This window comes from Mesocricetus auratus, unplaced genomic scaffold (assembly GCF_017639785.1).
Source record: "Mesocricetus auratus isolate SY011 unplaced genomic scaffold, BCM_Maur_2.0 Super-Scaffold_100707, whole genome shotgun sequence".
In the NCBI taxonomy this organism is placed as follows: Eukaryota; Metazoa; Chordata; class Mammalia; order Rodentia; family Cricetidae; genus Mesocricetus; species Mesocricetus auratus.
This window is the reverse complement of record NW_024429269.1, coordinates 6,614,395-6,635,511: the sequence shown is the minus strand read 5'-3', so window position 1 is coordinate 6,635,511 and position 21,117 is coordinate 6,614,395. Positions and strand designations below refer to the sequence as shown.

The 21,117-nt window shown below is 44.4% G+C and overlaps 1 long non-coding RNA gene across 1 annotated transcript; it reads left to right on the top strand.

Moving 5' to 3' along the window:
- The first annotated feature begins 10,995 nt into the window (after positions 1-10,995).
- Positions 10,996-17,994, top strand: LOC121137819. Its single transcript, XR_005875094.1, has 3 exons — positions 10,996-11,048; positions 11,280-11,431; positions 17,936-17,994. It is a non-coding gene; the product is annotated as an uncharacterized LOC121137819 (long non-coding RNA).
- Positions 17,995-21,117: the final 3,123 nt, after the last annotated feature.

The window sequence follows — 21,117 nt, the reverse complement described above, 5'->3', positions numbered from 1 at the left end:
GAAAAACTGTCCTTCCTATGCACATGACTTTGTTTGCCTTAAAGGAAGCACCAGAACTAAAGCAATAGAAGACTCCAAGGTGCTCTACAGATATAGAGAGCAGTCATATTGAAAACGCTGGGCTTTGTAGAGGATCATTTGAATCAGGGCGATTCATCATGACACACGTCTCTGTTGGTGAAAACTGAAAGTAAAACTCACGTACTTGAGATATAAAATTAAACTCAGCAATTTGAGTTACACTCTTGATTCAATAAGTAGTGCACTAATGTCAAGTAGGAAGTGCACAGAGCAAACACAGCAAAGAAATAGTGCCGTCTCTGGCCTCTTGGTGCCCAGTGTTTTCACTATTTCCCCTGAGGAATCCATATCAACACCATGGTAAAGTCCATCCCTGTCTGCAGACCAGGTGCTGTTAGGGACACACACATGTGTTTCCACTGGTTTATTTTACCAGAGGGGTGTGTGTGTGTGTGTGTGTGTGTGTGTGTGTGTGTGTGTGCATGTGTGGAGGTCAGGACAGCTTGCAAGGAGTCTGTTTCCTTTCCACCATCTGGATGGATCCTGAGGCTCCAACTTGATCATCAGCTTTGGTGGCAGGTACCTTCATCACTGAGCCATCTGCCACACTAAACATGTTTCTTAATAGCCATCACACATGTGCTTACTGTTAACTGGATGGGAACTGCTCTTGTACTCTTTACAGAAGAAGCCTGCCCTGGGCACAGCACAGACACTAGAGATGAGTTCTATGTGTATGGTTTAGCTGCTGTGCAGTGGTTTGTCAGTCTGTCTTTTCTGTGCTTCGAAGGACCTAAGGGTTGACTACAAGTTTGGAAAAAGTGACAAAGCTCCCTGCACTATTATGTTTTGTTCACTTTTTAGCCTCTCCAAAGTATGACTGAAATTTAAAATATCATATTGAAATTGAGAAAGGGCAAATGGCCTTCTCTTTGTTTAAGTCAATGCATCCTTTCTTGATTCCAATTTACAAATGCTGTAAAGTAGTGATAAAAGCCAGCTAATATTCAAGAAAATGTGAATAAACATACCAATGATGATATACATATATGATTATACATGTGTTGCTTCTGTACTAAAAAGAAAATTAAATGGGAAAATATTACTCATCTTAGGAGAAAAATAGGGTAGAGATTACAACTCGGGGACTTCGAAATATTTTGTCCGTGTGCATTTTGTCAGAAGGCCATTTGTCTACACTGGAAAAGGATATGGTTTGCTGACTAAACTGTGGAGTGATGCAAACGATAAGCAATGATAAAAATGCTTAGGGGAATTTCTGGGGTGCTCCAGTAAAGTGTAAGTGCCGTGTGGGTGTAAAGAGCAGACTTCCCTCTCTGCAGCTTTGCTTTTGGGAGGGGGCATGTTTTTCAACACTGAAAGCTGCTGACATTTTATGACACACTCAGGGCGGTTAAATCATAAGTTACTCGCCACTTGTAAACAGTCTTGACGGTGGAGTGTGAACTTGTTCGTGCATGCTTGACGTGCTTACTGGCGTGTGCCTTTCTTTAGAAAGTGCACTGAGTATTTTCTCTTGGAATCTGTTGCTCTCTGATCTGACAGCAAAGGATGAGAGAAATCAGGACTTGCCTATTTCCAGGGAAAATTTGAAGGATAATTCAGGAGTCTCTCAATTCTTTACAGAATTCTCTAACTAGCTACGATGCTAGAAAAGGCCTCTCTTGCTCCTCGGCACTGGAGTCTGAAAACTTATAGTGATACTCTAGAGAGGCCAGTGTGCCTTGAGTCCTTTTTAGTGTCTTCACTGGCAGAATAAGGCTTTGGGGTAGGGATGCCTGAGAGAGTTTTGTGTGCATCAAAAGAAAATTCAAGCTATGTGCTTGACACAGCGATCAATGGCAATGGATTTTCTGTATTGTGACTTGGTGTGAGAAGGAAGAAGAGGAGAAGTGAGCAGTGGGGCATTTGTTCCCTCCCCTGCTACATGTAGCTTATGAGATTACCTGTCCATACAAAAGGAAGCTTGGTCATTCCTTGCCCAAGAAGACTTCTCAGCGGGTCAGTGAAAGAATCTCAAATAAGATAGAGCAGGATATGGTGGGAACCTCCATGCTTAAATAATTTTCAAAGCAGTAAGTCATCTGCTTGATTGGGCTCCTAAAGTCTGAGTGGCCAGGCGAGAAACCTGGGGGTGCTGACAGGTAAAGGGACTCACTTTTTATAAGGATATGAATGATGGTCCCACTGAGATTATGAGCCATGTGTCAGACTCCAAGAACATCGCCTTTGCTGTTTTGTGATGCGCTCAGAAATCAGGCTGAGCAAGCCAGTGAGTAGCAGGTGAAAACTGCTGGCTAAGAAAGACTGAGCCCTGAATGTAAGCATTGAGCTTCCCTCCGGTCAGAGAAAAACAGCACAGAGTGAGTTAGGTACTGTTGTTTTTGTTGTCTTATAGCAGAATGTCCATTCCACCTGTTTACTTACTTTGGCGACACTATCTTGTGATAGTTGGACACTGCCAAGTACTGAAGAGACAGTGGTGACTAAAAGTTCAGAAGTTTTCAGAGTGGGTAGTGGGAAGGCAGGTTGACAGATTATTACAATACCCTAACTTCTACAGGCTATTCAGAGAGGCATGGGTCCTACGGCAGGTGCACTTAACTCCGATAGAATGTTAAGGGGGATTTTGTTGTGCACAGAAACATTTCAAATGGCCACACCTTTCCAGTAACATAGATTATCATTGTGGGATTTCAATATTACTTGTCAAACAGATTTCTGTTTCTCTTCTTGTCCCAGGTGTTTTGGGGGCTGTAAGTTCAGTTGAAGTGACAGAGTACACACAACTAGTCCTGAAAACGGGGCATAAATGGTATCAAGAAGCCTTGGTTCATAAATCTAGGAATCTCTCAGTGGAATTAATGCCAAGTTCCTGAAGAACATGTATAAGGCAATGACTGCATGTGCCCAGGATAAAAAAAGCCCCTATGGAACTCAAGAAAGTTCAGCCCAAAATGCCAAAGGGCTCTGTGGACTTGCTTTCACCATCTGTCAAAAGCTTGGGAAGTGGGCAAGGGTTGCAGATTCTTCCAGCCAAGGCTGAGACTGAACCAGAGCAAGGAGCTGAGTTCCAGCTCAGGCTCTCATATGTTCCCAGCCACTCCATGAAGGCCCCAGAGTAAAGGCCTCTATTTGCCAGTGTGAAGAAAGATGGGCTGGTGTGACCCTTCTCACCCCCACACTGTCTGGAGATGGTTGGTAATCTGCGTTATTTTTACAACTAAACTTGAGGCAGGATTTCTTTAAAAAGAGAGAAAATTCATTTAATTAACATATGACTTTAAAATTAACAATGACATCAGAGCCACCAAGTGGGTTCCATGTGCCATATGCTTTACCCATCCACATTTGATCATTAATTTTAATTATTTTGATTTTTTGAGGCAGGGTCTTATAGCAATTCTGGTTTCAAACTCATCATTAGCTGAGGATGACCACGAACTCCTGATCCTCCTGTCCCATTTCTTAACTGTAGGATTACAGGTGGGTACCACCAGGCCTGGGAGGCATTTGACAATTTACTAGTTGGAGTGGGATCTACATTATTATCTATTTTCCTACGTATGCTGTTTATGCCAGGGTTTAGTTTTTTCCCTGTCTCTTCAAATACCGTTAACAGGAGAGCCTGGCACCATCATTGAAACCCTCACACATGTTTCACTACAGCATTAAGCCACAAATGGGAGGGGATGACTAATCAGAACGTGAAAAGTCGCAAGACTTCACGGAGAAACGAACTCAGATTTTTTTCATGAAATGTGAAATGTAGACTGGGGATGATACAAAACTAAAAACCTTGGTTTTGGAAAATATTATTGTATGTAAACTGCTTCTGCTGAAGCACAAAAGTAGTTCTGGAATGGAGAACTGTGGTATAGAGGTGGGAGTTGCACAGTTATGAATGTGGGTTAATTAGAAGACACCACACACTTTGGCCACAGGGCATGGAGAAACAGTTAGCACTGGCAGGGAAGCTCCCTCTCTGCTAGCTAGCTTTCATAGTGCTGGAGGGTTCAACAACAGTCTTACCTAACTGTGAACCCCGTGAACTGCAATCACGACCTGGGTGGCAAGTTATACCTACATGTGCAAAAGTGGCATGAAGGTTATAGGAGTAACAAACTGCTTAATGATTGGATTTAAGGCCTGTTCCAAAGCACAAAACATTTGCCTGGTGCTGCGAAGGAACCAATGGTTGGGGAGCTCACAGGATTCAGGGGTGAACCATTTACGATCACTTTGTTGAATGAACAACATCAAAATGCTCTCTAAATTCCCATGAATTAGCGCTGAACTCATCAGAGAAGTTGTTTGGTGCAGTGGACTGTGGTTAATGCAGAGTCGCTACTGGTCAAAGTTCAGAAAGTAAGCCACAGTGGACTGCTCAGCCACAAATGGGACATTGGTATTGTACCCTCTCCTTAAAGTTCAGGGACCATCACAGGGGGTGGAAAGTTTTAGGAGTCAGCATTTGGGAGGACTAGGGCAAAACAGCATCTTCTGGACATGGCAGGACCGCTGTCGCCCTCAACTAGGAGATGAGAAATTTATGTTAAAATACATGGTGTCACACCCTGATATTAACCCAAACACATATGAACACCTGATCTTAGACAAAGAAGCTAAAAATATACAATGGAAAAAAGAAAGCATCTTCAACAAATGGTGCTGGCAGAACTGGATGCTGGCATGTAGAAGACTGCAGATAGATCCATGTCTGCCACCATGCACAAAACTTAAGTCCAAATGGATCAAACACCTCAAGATAAATCCAACCACACTGAACCTCTTAGAAGAGAAAGTGGGAGGTACCCTTGAACTAATTAGTACAGGAGTCCACTTCCCGAACATGACACCAGTAGCACAGACACTGAGATCGACAATTAAAACATGGAACTGCCTGAAACTGAGAAGGTTCTGTAAGGCAAAGGACACAGTCAACAAGATAAAAAGTCAGCCAACAGAATGGGAAAAAATATTCACTAACCCCACATCTAGCAGAAGGTGATCTCTAAAATTTACAAAGAACTCAAGAAACAAGTATCCAAAACACCAAAGGATCTAGTTAAAAAGTGGGGCATAGAACTAAATAGAGAATTCTCAGTAGAGGAGTCTAAAATGGCTGAGAGACACTTAAGAAAGTGCTCAATATCCCTAGCCATCAGGGAAATGCAAATAAAAACAACTCTGAGAAACATCACCCTTTACAATAGCCAAAAACAACATAAAATACTTTGGGGTAGTGCTAACCAAACAAGTGAAAGACCAGTATCGCAAGAACTTTGAATCTTTAAAGAAAGAAATTAAAGAAGACACAAGAAAATGGAAAGATGTCCCATGTTCTTGGATAGGTAGGATTGATGTAGTAAAAATGGCAATCCTGCCAAAAGCAATCTACAGACTCAATGCAATACCAATCAAAATCCCAGCACAATTCTTCACAGACCTTGAAAGAACAATTCTCAACTTTATATGGAAAACCAAAAAAAACCTAGGAGAGCCAAGACAACCCTGCTCAAAAAAGCAATGTCTAAAGGCATCACTATCCCTGACTTCAGCTCTATTATAGAGCTATAGTCCTGAAAACAGCTTGGTATTGGCACAAAAATAGACAGGTAGACCAATGGAATCGAATTAAAAACCCCAAGATTAATCCACAAACCTATGAACACCTGGTTTTCAACCAAGAAGCTAAAATCATACAATGGAAAAAAGAGATAGCATCTTCATCAAATGGTGCTGGCAGAACTAGATATTGGCATGTAGAAGACTGCAGATAGATCCATGTTTATCACCATGCACAAAGCTTAAGTCTAAATGTATCAAAGACCTCAACATAAATCCAGCCACACTGAACCTCTTAGAAAAGAAAGTGGGAGGTACCCTTGAACGAATTGGTACAGGAGACTACTTCCTGAATATGACACCAGTAGCACAGACACTGAGATTGACAATTAATAAATGGGACCTCCTGAAACTGAGAAGCTTCTATAACGCAAAGGACATAGTCAGCAAGACAAAAAGGCACCCCACAGATTGGGAAAAGATATCCACTAACCCCACATCTGACAGAGGGCTGATCTCCAAAATTTACAAAGAACTCAAGAAACAAGTCTCCAAAACACCAAAGGATCCAATTAAAAAGTGGAGGACTGAACTAAATAGAGAATTCTCAATAGAGGAGTATAAAATGGCTGAGAGACACTTAAGAAAGTGCTCAATATCCCTAGCCACCAGGGAAATGCAAATCAAAACAACTCTGAAATATCATCTTACTCCTGTCAGAAAGGCTAAAATCAAAAACACCAATGACAGTTTATGCTGGAGAGGCTGTGGAGAAAGGGGAACACTCCTCCCCTTCTGGTGGGAGTGCAAACTTGTACAGCCACTATGGAAATCAGTATGGAGATTTCTCAGGAAAATGGGAATCCATCTACCACAAGACCCAGCAATTCCACTCTTAGGCATATACCCAAAATATGCCCATTCATACAACAAGGACGTCTGGTCCACTGTATTCATAGCGGCATTATTTGTAATAGCCAGGGCCTGGAAGCAACCTAGATGCCCCTCAACTGAAAAGTGGATAGAGAATATGTGCTACCTTTACACAATGGAGTACTCCTCAGTGGGAAAAAATAATGGAATCTTGAAATCTGCAGGCAAATGGATGGCACTAGAAGAAACCACCCTGAGTGAGGTAACTCAGTCACAAAAAGACAAACATGGAATGTACTCACTCATATATGGATTTTAGACATGGATCAGGGAGTGCCAGCCTACAATCCCACTGCCAGACAGTCTGGGAAACAGAACCTTCAACCAATGACTGATGAAAGCAGAGGCAGATACCAATGGCTAAACACTTAGCTGACCTCAAGGAATCCAGTGACAGAGAGGGAGAACTGATGAGCAAAGGTGTTAAGACTCGGCTGGTTTAACCCACAGAAACAGCTGACCTGAACAAGGCAGAGCTCTTGAATCCCAGACTGATGGCTGGGAATCCAGCATGGGACTGATCCAGACCCCCTGAATGTGGGTGTCAGTGAGGAGGCCTGAGCAAACTATGGGGCCTTGGGTAGTAGATTAGTATTTATCCCTGGCATACAAATGAATTTTGGGTGCCCGTCCCACAATGAGAGATGCTGTCTCAGCCTGGACTCTTGGGGGAGGGCCTAGGCCCTTCCCTGGATGAAATGACAGACTATGGATATTCTGCCATGGACGGCCTCATCCTCCCTGGGGAATAGAGTGGGGATTGGGGGAGGGGGCCTGCAGGGGTTGGTGGGAGGGTGTGGGAGGAGGGGAGGGAGAAGGAGCTAGGATTGACATGTGAAGCAAGCTTGTTTCTAATTTAAATTTAAAAATAAAAATGAAATAAATACATGTTGTCTTGAGCTTTAAACATTTCTACGGCTTGTCTACTTACATGTCCAATTTTGCATATATTGTATTACATGTGTAAGCATATATTATTCTACTGCTGTAGAAAAGTTGAATTGTTGACAATTACCTGAAAATTATGTTTAAATCTAAAAGCACATTGAATTAAAACACTGTAAATAACCCAACATAATTTTATGACAGTGTTATTATTATTAACCTTAGTGAAGATGCCTAAGTAGGAAATATCTGCTGTTATTATCTCATCATGAATACAATTTCCAAATTCATGTCTGTGTCCTTTTCAAAGTAAAATGCTCTGGAGGCAGGCTAGGTGCGGTGACGCACACCTTTAATCCCAAGACTCAGGATGCAGAGGCAGGTAGATCTCTGTGAGTTTGAGTCCAACCTGGTTTACAAAGCAAGGTCCATGACAGCCTGGACTGTTACATGGAAAACGTCCCCCGAATGCTCTGAAGACAAAGTTGTCTTAACTTTGAGTGAAGACACAATCACTCCATGGATCGCGGTCCTGTTGAATCCGGTATGAAGAATGCCCACTGAGAGCAGAGGAGAAATGGTCCTTCCAGACTAGGGAAGCAAGAGCAGGGAGATGGAGGCTTGTGGACAGGAAGGCACCTCAATTCTCTGCAGCTGGGGGTTCCCACATGTATTTTGTTTCCTGTCTTGGGAGTAGGGAGTCTGCCTTTTATTACCCAATGTGTCATTATCACCTGGTCTCCACTGGTGCAGGGAGGATGGCAGAAATGCTGGTGGCCCTGTTTGCTGAGAAGGCACTTTCAAGGGTCATTTCTGGTGCTGTAGGCAGCAGTAGGAAGAGGTGCCTGGAAGACAAGCTAGAGCCCAATTTTGTTGGTGTTAAGTGTCCACGTCAATGATATCAAGCATGCAGAGGGCAAGACCTGCATGAGCTGCCTTTTGCCTGTTGACCCTACTCTGGTCTGGGGACCAGGCAAAGGGAATACAATTGGGACTGCCTCCCATTCTTTGTGAACTTGAGGAAGTGATGTGGAAACAAACTCACGGGACACTGGGGCAAGGAAAGGACGACTTAACAAGATGGGGACGGATTTAGGGTTCTGCTTTACTCTGGGTGGGATTGTAGGCTCACTGCTGATGTTAATCAGAACTCGGGATTTCTCAGCTGGGTGCTGGGCATGGGAGCTGCTAGGAGCTCGACCCTAGTTCCCAGAGTGACACATCGCTCAGCCTGCACTGTGTGGTCAGGCCACTCACAGATTCCACTGAAATAGCTATTCTTTTCACACTTGAATACTGTTTCCAAACAACTGTTTCCTTTTAACATTCCCAAAGCAGATTGACTTTTTGAGTTTTGTGTTGCTTCCAACTCAGTCAGTGCCAGTCTGAGACCTCAAACCAATCCCAACATCCCACTGCTGTCTTCCTCCAAAGAGTTCCTGATAGTGTTGCAGCCACTCTGGGGCCAGTCTGTTTGTGGTCATCACCATGTCCCTGCCACTCTGCTCCACTCTCGTGGTTACCACAGGGGTCTTAATGGTTATCACTATCACTTTTCTCCATCCTATGGTTTTGAACAGGTGTGTTTATTTAAAATAAGCAGAGTCATATAGAAAGACGGTAAGAGTAGAGTGTTACATGCCCACTGTTACAGTCCTGAGGAAGGAAGGGAAGGAGGGAGGGAGAGAGGGAAGAAACGAAGGAAGGAAGGAGGGCAGGCAGGCCAGCCCAGGGCAAAATATCATTGCATAGTAGGCAGCTCAGCCTAATAGAAACTGGTTCTTTTGTTTGTTTGCTTGTTTCTTTTTTTAAACTTTGTATTGATTCTTTGTGGTTTTTCACATTATACATCCTGGTCCCACTCATTTCTCCATCCCCTCATCTCCATCCCCTGCTCTTGTGACTGCTCCCCTAAAAAAAACCCAAAATTCAAAAGTATAGCCAAGAAACAAAACAAATATCCTCGTGGAAGCTGTCGTATTATCCAGTGAGTCACACAGCAGACCCCTCAGTCCATACATCTCTGCTTGTAAGTGTTCTTTGCAATGGGTCACTGGTCTGGCTGGAGGCCTCTGGCTTCTGCTGCTGGGCCATCACTGGGACTCCTCCTGGCTCTCCTGTTCTTGTCCTGTGTCAGGAGACCCTGTAGCTTTGGATCTGTAGGTTCCTCCCCTTCACATACTCCAGGTGTTCACAGATGAGGTGGACATTGGGGTGGACTAACTCACAGCCCTGGTTCTGGGCCCACCAGCTTTCCCTCGTTGTCACCATCAGGGCGAGCTCTCTAGCACTGTCATAGCTAACTCATCCACTGCTGCAAGCAGCAAGGGACAGACACTTCTCCAGCTCTCCAGCTCTCCGGGCCAGCTCTTCCGACCTCACAGCAGCAGGGCCAGCTCCACTGTTTCGCTCAGGTGAGGTATATGGCCCCCTGTCTGAATTGCTGCAGTTGCTGGGGACAGAGCCAGATCGTCCATTCTCGTGCGCTGGAGGCTGGCTCTCCCGCCTGCCACAGACTGTGGCAGGGGGTAGGGAAGAGCGTATATGTCCCCAACCCATGCCACCACGTGGCATACAAGGGAGGGGGCAGGTGCTGCCCTCCTGCTCTCCTGTCCACAGGACCGACTCACCTACCGTGTCTCTGCCAACAGGGTCAGCTCTAGGGTGTTCCCCAGGCAAGGCGCAGGGCCTGCTCGCCCACGCGCTGCAGCTAGTGAGGGCCAGTGAGGGACTGGACCACCAGGCCTGCTCTCAAGATCCCAGGGCCAGCTCTCTTGACTGCCACAGGTGGCAAGGAGGGAGGGAAGGGAGGCGTCTTTCCCTCACTCATGCCACCTTATGGCTGATGAGGAGGTGGGGTAGCTCTCCTGCTCTCACACCCTCCGCGCTGGCTTACCTGTGCCCCACCAGGAGAGTGAGCACTACTGTACTGCCCACTCTCGTGATCCCAAGTGGTGAGGGACGGGGACCGGGGAGGTCTTCTCTCCCTCACCTACTCCACCATATGGCAGGTGAGGGGGTGGGGCTAGATCTCCATATACTTCCGTGGGGGCAGATCACCTGTGCCCCTGTCAATGGGGTCAGCTCGGCTGTGCTGCCTGGGCGAGTTTCAGGGCCTGCTCTTCTAAGCTCAATAGCCAGTGAGGGGCAGGATTGGCTCTCCCACCCTCGTGACCCAGAACCAGCTTTTCTTGCCTGCTGTAGGTGGGAGGCAGGGTTTTTAGAATATCCTGTTCTCTCCTGTTGTTGTTGGAGTTATGTGGACAGTCAGACATCAGTCTGTATGCAGTCACACACATGCTTGAACAACAAAAGGTGGGCCATCTTCTTATGTGAATGCGCATGCCTGATTGTCTAGGGCACGCCCTCCTGGAGGCGCCCTCCCCTCCCTACCCCAGATGGCACTGTGCCCAGCCCACTTTCCCTCTTGTCGGACTGTTACATCATCGCTTCTTACTAGTCTGCCTAGCGCTCACTTTCCTCTTGTGTATTCATTAGCTGACTTGTTTATTATGTCTTCACCAACCAGAATGTGGCTCTGTGAAGGAAGAGGCTCTGCCTTGTTCTTGGGAATCTCCAGGGCCCCGAGGATGCTTGGCATGCGAGCAGCCCTACAGGAGGTATTGTTTACCAAGTGACTGTAAAATGCCAAGAGAGCAACTTTCCATCATTTACTGTGAGTGCCTGCGCATGCCCAGTGACGTGACTGGCATGCAGTAGGTGCTTGTAGCGTCTTACTCTTTCCCGGACTCATTATAAAAACTAGCGTCAGTTCGGGGCCCAGGGCTGATGGGATTGCCGTGTTCTTAGTTCAACTTTCAACTGACTCCTTACTTCTCTTTCTTACTCAGCTTTGGCCCGTGGAACGTGCCAGAAGATGTGGTTAAAAACACAACAAACTCCTGGATGCTGGGACCGTGGGTGGCACTGTTTGTTTCTGCGCTGACTTGGCGTGAGCTGTGGGCAACTCACTTAACTGCTCTGCAGGCCACTCGTCTCATTAGTAAGAGTAATTACAGTCAAAGTAATCAGTAAAAGTAATTTACAGGGTGCCCTGAAGGCCTTAGAGAAGTGTTTCTCAACCTGTGGATCATGACAACCCCCCCTTCGTGCGCGCAGGGGTTGGATATCCTGCCTATCAGATATTTACATCATGATTCATAACAGTAGCGAAATTACAGTTATGAAGTAGCAACGAAGTAGTTTTATGGTTTGAGGGGGTCACCACATCAGGAAACAGTGTTAAATGGTTACAGCATTGGGAAGGTTGAGATCCACTGACTTGGAGGAATGTAGCTACAACCAGGGGCTCGCACCACTCTGCTTTTCCCTTTGCCAAAGGCCCTTGAGCCCACACGTCTTTGCTGTGCACTCTCTGAGTCTTTGCACTCAAAGTGCGTTTATTTATCACCTTTTATTTTGCTACACCATTTTCAGCTGAGGAGATGAAGATTTATTTATAATCGGCCTTTAAGTGCTATTATCTTAAAGAGTACTAGGGTGACTCTTTTGAATTCCTAAGAATTGTCCACACATTGGTCCTGAATTACACACCATTTGTTTTGATTATCATATGCACTGTGGAATCCCATTATAAGTAACTGGCTAGTATGTGCTTTTGGAAGGTTTAGCTAAAATGCCAGAGTCCAGCAAATGGTTGGTTCCTGCATGTTCTTCCTCCAGACCTCCCTTTACTCCTCTGCTGCCTGCAATCCGAGTTTGCTAGTGAGCATTTCTCCTTCATTCTCGGAACCTGCACTTTCTTTTAAGATGTTGCCATTGAAAATCCAAACCCATGGCGACTGGTCAGCCTCTGTCCGTTTTGTCTGACGCTTCTATGTCTTACTGTGTCCTTCCTGGCTCTCACCAGCCACGCCTTTATCTGCATGCTCTTTCTGTGTCTACAATGCCATTTCTGACCTGTGTGAGTGGTAAGCACACACCTCTCTTGTAAGACGCAGCTCAGACTTCACATCCTTCTTTTCGGTAGCTTCTGACCCGCCCTCCCAGTGCTGGGAATTCTGGCCTATCTTCTCTCTACTAATGCTGTCCTACTATGGCAATTGGGACTTTTTGCCTCATAGCTAATCACTTCTCTTTTTCATATTTGTATTACTTGTGGAGAATTCATGGTACATAAAGAGTTTTGTCTTTTTAATTTCCATATTCTTAGACATAGCCTAGAAATCTTAGTAAGTGTTTGTTGAATGGATACTTGAATAAAAATACAGTGATTAAATTTCTGGCCTCACACACAGTTCTGAGACGGTTTGACTGGTGTGTGGGAAGTGCTCTTTGAAATGGCTTCTGGGTAGTAATGGGATCAGAAGGTGAATTCAGAGGTTTCTGTGTATCCTAAGGCACTTGTCTACAAGTATGGATCAAATTTGTTTTAGCTTACACTTCCTTATCTAATTAAGAGATGTTAATTAGACCACCCACCAGGCTGGTGACTGGAATGTTGGGATCCCTGACTTTTCCTCCAGCAGAGTGGCAGTGAGATTCACTGTGAATTGAAATTTGTGTGGTGGTCCATGGGTGGGTGGAGTTGACAAAACTTGCAGGTTATTTTAGAAAAATGTGGCTTTCATGATCTTTTACTAATTATAATCTTAGTTAAAATATTTTAATATGAGAACCAAAGAAAATTTAGTAAAGAGCTGAACTCGTTGGCAAATCTATTATTTCAAGCAACAGATTTTTTTCCTTTCTGCATGACATCACATGTGTACATATTTGCATATAGTTGTAGCTGTGATGCTGGTTTCTGTTTTCCTATAGGAAAAAAGGATGAATATAAGGCATTTTCTGCAAATTAATCCTGACATGAGCTTCTCCTCTCCCCTGCCCTCCCCTCCCTTCCTCTCCCTCTCTCTCTGCTCCCCTCTCCTTCACTTTTCAAACCCCTTCTTTTCTTTCTGCAATGAAATATCTGTTCCATTTACAAATGTTGAGAACACCTGTTGGCACTCAGTGTTGGCTAGACTTATGTAGTGTTGGTATCACCTAATTCACTAGGCCATCCCTCGGCTGTCATACGACAAGGGTTCAGTTGCGCAAAGATACAGTCCCACATCCTTAGCCTGGCCTATGCACTGCTGAGCCATCCAGCTCCTCTGTGGCCTCATCTCTATGTCTCCTTTGCTCACTCAGTTCTGATCACCCTGGGTCCCTTTGTTTTTGTGAGCTTATTAAACTTCAGCTTCAAAAACCAGTCCATTTACCGTATTTCCTTTCATTGAATTATTATTTATTTTATTGCCCATCTTCCAGAGCCACTTAGTAATGTGAAAGAGGGACTGTGGGCTTCATTCTCACCAGCACAGTGCTGGCAGGGGTGGGGGAACGGGGGTGGGGGTGGGGATAGGGTTGGGGATGGTGGTCGGGGGTCAGGGGTGGCCTGGACACAATGACACCAGAGACAGCCAATCAATTGCAGTTCACTATTTCATGGTCAATGGAAATAAAACAGAAAAAGAAAGGAACAAAAGAGATCAGTGCGAGTCACGTGCAAGAAGATCATTCTGGGCTTTGTTGAGAAAGTGGATGGTTAGCCAGAGGTTTTCAGGGACTTCCACGCTACACACCCTTGGCCGCCATTGCTCAGGAATGTGCTTAGGGCGACAAGGTGGCAGTGTGCTCTCTCCCACACTCTTGAAGACCTGTAGTGCACTAAGGAAGTGAAGGAGGCCTAGTTAAAGCAGTCTCCCAGGAGCATCAAGTGAGATCTGGGACACACACAGTCTTCTGTGTTTTGTCAGAGGTTGAATTAGGGTCTCTAGGCTTGCAATGGTAAATGCTATTCCCCCCCCCACTCCCCCCAACCCCAGAGCCATCTCACTGGCCCTTGTTTTATTATTGAGACTGGAACTAGTAGATCTGACTGGGCTGGCTGGCCAGGGGGTCCCAGGGATCTTCTTCTTCTCTCTCTCTCTCTCTCTCTCTCTCTCTCTCTCTCTCTCTCTCTCTCTCTCTCTCTCTCTCCTCAGTTCTGCCTTTACAGGCATGTGTCACCATGTCTGCCCCCCAGCCCACCCCCCCCCCCCCCGTCCCCCCGATCCTGGACTCTGGAGACCAAACTCAGGTCCTTGCACTCACACTCCCCTACTGATGAAGCCATTTCCCCGACCCCGATATTAAAGATGTTGACAATCTCTAGAGATAGTCTGGAAACTGTACAGCTAAAAGTATAAGCTCAATTTAGATTCTGTGATGGACTGAGCCAATTCAGTCTGAAAAAGCAAACTGACCTGAGAACACTTAAATACTAAAGGTCTTACTGAGGAGTTTGCCAGGCACAAGCACCCTATCAGGTAAGCCAAAGCCTACAGCCAGACAAAAAATGACCTTTCAGACTCCAGGGCTGACAACTAGAGGTAGCACTCCAGACTCCCACACGGCTCAGAAAGCAACAGAAATGCTGTGTTCGGTGTTGCCAGTCCGTGAGCTCTGAGGCCACGTGCATGGTTCCTAGCGCCAGTTCAGTGAGAAGCTACAGAGTTTACTGCTGAGCTGTGCTGTGTGCAGAACAGTTGACACAGAGCAGACTCTCAGAAACACCAGTATTTATTCTCCTGCCCCAAGAGGGGCAATCAGAGTGCTGCATGAACTTCCAAACACACTGACTAAGGAAGCGGTGGGGAAGCTGGGCCATCTGGATTCAGAAACGGATTCTTTAACTCTGAGAACTTGGTCCTTTGCTCTTACTGTGTTCGCTGTAGTTCCCTGCAGACATATAGGGGTTTATTATTGTTAAGATCTTATTAGTATTGTAGAAATGCCAAATAATGAGCTCCCTCATCTCCTTCCCTTCCTTCCATCTTATGAGGGCCCTAGAAATATGTAGATTCTATGTGTAGAAATTAATGATTTGTAGATAAACATGGGAACACAGTTCTAGGAGAGGTTGGCTCTAGCAATGGAACTAAAGGGAGGGCACAGACAAAGCAATTTCATTAAGAAATACTGACTTTGACACTGCAGAAGAATGGAGTGTTCTGAGAAAAACTAAATATAGATTTGCCACATGACCCAGCCACATGACTCCTAGATAATTCCCCAAGGAATCAAAGTCAACACAAGATCCTTGCTACCAGTGTTCATTGCAGTGCTGTCTACAACAGCGTAGTGAATGATGGTAGCCAACAACAGAGGGATGGATAAAGAAAATGTAATATGTATACATATGGAATTTTGTTCAGTTATAAGTCAGTCTCAGACAAATGTGTCATGTTTTCTAGTACCTGTTGATCCTAGATTATGTAAAAGTCCACGGAGCTAGACATGTATAAGTGACCTAAAAGTTGAAGTAAGACTGTTTAGAAGAACAAAGGGACCTAACAGGAGGGGGAAGGGGGAAGAGGGGAGGGAGGGTGTACAGAGGGATATGCTTATAAAGACACTGTGTGCTTACACGGGAACATGTAACCCGGTACTAGGAGCAACGAATATACATACATCAAGTCAAAGAGCCACTGGCTTTGAGACGTCTGTGTTCCAGCTACTGTGTGAAGCTTCTAGGATGCTGTGGAGAACACAGACCAGTCTCTTGGGAGACAGACATTAAACAACTAGTTACAGGAGTATTAACCACAGGCTGCTATGGGAGAGTGAGATACAATAAGAGAAAGGGTTCCAGAAGAAGTCATGTTGGAGCCAAGGCTAAATGTAGTGTGGAAGCTGGTCAACGGGAGAGAGAAGAGTTTCCCAGGCAGATGTCAGCTCTGAGCCAGCGTTGTCATTGTTTCCTGAATGTAAATGTGCTTTTACAAATGCCACATGTGAGACTCACTTCAAGGTGCCTTGGGCTTGCTGGAGAGAGAAACAGCCCAGGAATCATTCATACACAACTAGCAGGCTCAGAGAATCCTGCTTGCCTTGTCAGCAATGGCCTGGTGTGTGCAGGACAGAGGGTCTTGTCTGTTGTGGAACTAAAGGATTTAGGCGAAGCTTTTCCATACATGGAGACTAACGTCTTACCACAGCAATTTCTTTCTCAAAGATCTCAGTGAAATTCAAGAATGTGTAACATGCCAGGCATTGGTGGCGCACGCCTTTAATCCCAGCACTAGGGAGGCAGAGGCAGGCGGATCTCTATGAGTTCAAGGCCAGCCTGGTCTACAGAGCGAGTTCCAGGAAAGCCTCCAAAACAATACAGAGAAACCCTGTCTCTAAAAAACAAACAAAAAAAGTAGAGCAATAGTTTTTTAAGAAAGAGGACAGAAGATGCAAAAGCCTTTCTGGGGGTGGAAGGGTGGACAGAAGTTAGAGGAGGGAGAAACCTTTGGAGGTAGTGTGCATCTATCCAAAGGGGAGGGAGGCCATGCAGAAGAGTGGACAGGTTTTTCAGACCAGCACTACATAGGGTTGTCCTAGAGGGCCAAGCAAGAAGAAAATATTAAGTGTATAAGTGATTTTCATGAATGCTGTGAATATAGGCATGGTCCTACAAGGATGTCCAGTCTTTCAATATGGCAACATGATGATGTCATCTACAAATGTGTTTGGAGCATGTGGCCATAGGTTGAACATGACTAGAAGGAGGTAAGAGTAACATTTGTGTGTTGTGAAGCCATGGTGGCACATACCTGTGTTCTCACACTTCTGTGGTTATGCTTCTGCAGATGTCATGAGGTATGGTGTTTGTGTGTCCTTGGTACTACTTTTAGAATTACTTCAAATTTGTTCTCCCAGGATTCTCTGCACGAGGCATTTTACCCTGGACTTGTTACTTCTCTGGGTGAGTTCAGAATTCTGATGGAATGCAAGGGAAGAGAGTGATTTAGATAGAGGTCAGACCAGGTAAGAGTGTGGCGAGCAGACAAAGGAAGAAGTGTTAAATGAGAAGCACTCTGATAGCATCTAAAGGGGACCTGGCTCAGTTTGGGTCACAGTGGAGGTTCCCTGAGAGAGTGGTACAGAGGTGAGATCTGAAAGGTGATCTGGTTTTAACCAGATTCAGAGGGAGGACTGCAGGAAGCAATCCAGGCAAGGAAGCAGGGTGATGATGGGAGTGATTTCCCAGACAGACAGAATGTAAAACCAATAGAACTTTATTATTACATTCAACAAGTCTGTATTTCTCACAGTCTTCTGGCTCTGGAGGCACAATTATCAATGAAAGCCAACATTCAATGATCTTACATTGTAGTAAGCATCGGGGAGAAGTGATAAGGGTGTATCCTTTGTTTTGAGATGGATGGAGCTCCTGCCATTTGTGGAGACAGGAGATGCCGAGGGAGGGCTGGATTTGTTCATGTATGACAGACAATTTAAAGTGCATTGGAGATAAACAAGTGATTCCTAAGGAGTCAGTGCTGTGTGTGGGTTTGAGTTTCAGACTTGTCTGAGGCTGACACACACATTTAGAAATATATAATATATATGGTATATATGATAACTAAAGTGACAGGAGGGGATGCAGTGTCCCATGACTCCATAAGCAACACACAACACAACTTGAAGGGGAGTCATTTACGTATGTTGTGCTATGAATTGTGTTTCCTAGGCATGGCCATGGATAGAGACAAGAGGACCAAGGGAAGGAAGAGGCAATGAGAAGAAAAGTGAGTTTTTAGGAAACTTCAGTATTTAATGGTCAGGCTAAGAGGAAAGGGATATTAATAGAGGGGGCGGGGACAAAAGGGTGTATGGAATGGAAGTTAAGGGAGTGGTATGACTGAGATGGGTGATGGAGCTGGTTTCAAGAGGGCAGTGGCCAACAGGGTCAAGAGCAGTAGAGAAATTCAGTAAGTCACGGTTACTGGTGTAGTGGCTCATCTTGCTAGCTTAATGGAATTTGGAGTCACCTAGGAGACACACCTCTAGTGTGTCTGTGAGAATACTTCAAGAGGAGTTTAAGTGAGGAGGTAAAAACCCGTCCTGAACATGAGTAACACCATCATGTGGGCTGGGGTGCTGGACTCAATAAACAGGAGAAAGCAGGCTGATACCAGCTCTCATCTTTTCCGGTTTTCTTCTTGGAAGAGAAGTGTGAGTAGCTGCCTCACATCCTACTGCCATGCTATAGTGACTTGAATGACATTGTCCCCCAAAGGCTTGGGTATTTGAGTACTCAGTCCCCACTTAGTGGTGCTGCTTAGAGAGGTGTAAGAGGCATGGCCTTGCTGCAGGAAGTGCAGGTGGGCTCTGAGATTGGAAGCCTCAAGCTGCTTCCAGTTTGTTTTTTCTGCGTGGTGCTCACATTTAAAGATGTGAGCCTTCAGCTTCCTGCTCCTGCTACCATGCCTGCCAGTTGCGGCTCTGCTTTTCCACTATGATGAACTCTTGTCCCTCTGGAACCATAAGCCTTCAAGGAAACTCTGAGTTCTATAAGTTGCCTTAGTCATCAAGCTTTATCACAGCGATAGAAAATTGCTTCTTTGCTAATGATGGACCATACCCTTGAATCATGAGCCCAAACAAACCCTTCCTTCCTTAAGTTACTTTTGTCAGTCATTTTGCCACAGCAGTAAGACAAACAATGAATATATGGTCATGGATTGGCAACAGCTTCCGCCTTTGTCCTTTGAACTGGTTTCATGGTTATCTCAGCCGCTCACGTGTGATTGTTCCTTTAGTGATCTCAGAAGAAGCCTTATTTATTTTTTTTATCCAGGAGTCTCAAGGGTGAAGTAACAAGGTCAGAGTGGAATGGATTGAAGAATGAGTGTGAGGTAAAAGAATGTGGACACTAATGTGTCCTGTAACATGCCATTTGAAGAATGTTGTCTTCCAGCCATGCAGGCTGAGTTCCTGACTGGAATGAGGTCAGCTCAAAGGGAGGTGGTAACTTTGCAAGAACTCCAGCTGGAACTTTCGAAGTGGTTAGGTTCTCGAGGCTGGGTTTGTCTTACTTCTTTTTCTCTGCCATTTCCCCTCTGGAATATGACATTGTTTAGAATGTGAGTGTGTTTGAGGTGATGACAAGGGAGTGTTGGAGAAAGGCCTGGAGTTTCCAGAACACACATTGAGTTAATTCTACTGATACATTTGAACAGCATGGACAAATTGGGAAAACATGGCACAGACCACACACAGCTCTTGAATGCTCCCCCACTTATGCAAGGATTATATTCCTCCATCGCTTTTGTTAAGTCTTCTCTACCATCCTCTCTCAGTGTATCCACTATTCCCAGTGCATGGTGTTTCTCAGCCTTGTCACGAGGCTGAGGGGAGGAGTCTGGGGAGCCCGTTGACATTAGGCATGCTGGTCTGGATTGGCAATGACTTTTGCCTTGCCCTTTATGGTTTCTGTAGATTGCCTCTGTTCTTCAGGCACCTAAAAACTTGCTCTCAGAGGGTATACACATCATAAAGCTTCCCTTAGAATATTCTTTAGAAGGAATCCCAAGAATTGGTATTTACATTAGTTCAGAAAATTATAGTTTCAGAGATAGCATATTTTAGCAGCTTGCCCACTCACCTCACCTTGAAAGAGAGCACACATTTACAACATAAGAAATGGTCAAGGTCAACATCCATGGTAGATCTCTCCCCTCCTATATCTCTTCAAATCATATAAGACAATCTTCCTCGTATCTAAATCCCAATTTACGTACCAAAAATGCTTTCAGAATAATATAAACATGGTGAAGATAATGTGGCTCCTGCTTACCCATCTTGCCATTGCTTTCTCATAGTGCCTTAACATAGGAAGAACACAGTTGAACCGCTGTCCTCTAAAGTCCAGGTCAATACTCTTCTAGATATTTATAGATGTCCCTTGAGCATATGGAATTACATTGAACTTACACTTTCAAAGAAATTGAACAATCTCTTATACAAATAAAAGCATGCTGTCATTCAAATACGTCTGAAACATCAAAGTATCAAAATTTAGTACTGTAACTTTTAATATTTATGTTTATACAGTATTATTTATATTTATATATCATTATTTATGTTCACTTTGGAGGAAAATGTCTGGGAACAGAATCTTCAAACAGAAAACCTTGAACCAATTACTGCCTCGTCCTTAGTGCTATTTCATGTCAAAGCTAACATATTTTAATTGTATACGGCAGAGCTCAACACCAACTATTAACTTCTCATTCACACAAAGCTTATTTGCTCAGCAAAGGCAGTGTGAGACCAGACTCTGAATATCTGTTATCTCTTATACTCCCTTTGGAAAGCTAGCTTCCTTTGCTTGAATATTTGTTTCATATTATCATTTATATCACATACTCTTTACTTTTCACTATTCACTTCTTTATGTGTAGAGATGTATTTAATGAGTGGGTGTGTGGGCATCCATTCTTTTGACATTACTTGGATGTGCTTAATGATGAATTCCTGACCATATACACCTTTTAAATTAGAAGTTAATATTTGGTGTTGGGCTCTGTTGCATCTGGTTAAAATATTAGCTTTGGCATAAAAGGGCATAAGGATAAGGCAAGGATCGTTCAAGGTTTTCTCCTCCCAGTGAGTTATAGTATATTATGTACTAAATTTTGATATTTGGATGTCTCAAACCTATGTGAATGGCAAAATGTTTTTTTATATAAGAGATTGCTCAATTTCTCTAACAATACTATTTCAATGTAATCCAATATGCTCAAGAGACATCTAGAAATAGGTAGGACAGAGGTCCAGCTGTGGTCTTCATAAACTAAGGCAGTATGAGAAGATGTGAAAGTAGGAGCTACATACCTCTACTATGTTTATATTATCCTGAAATCATTT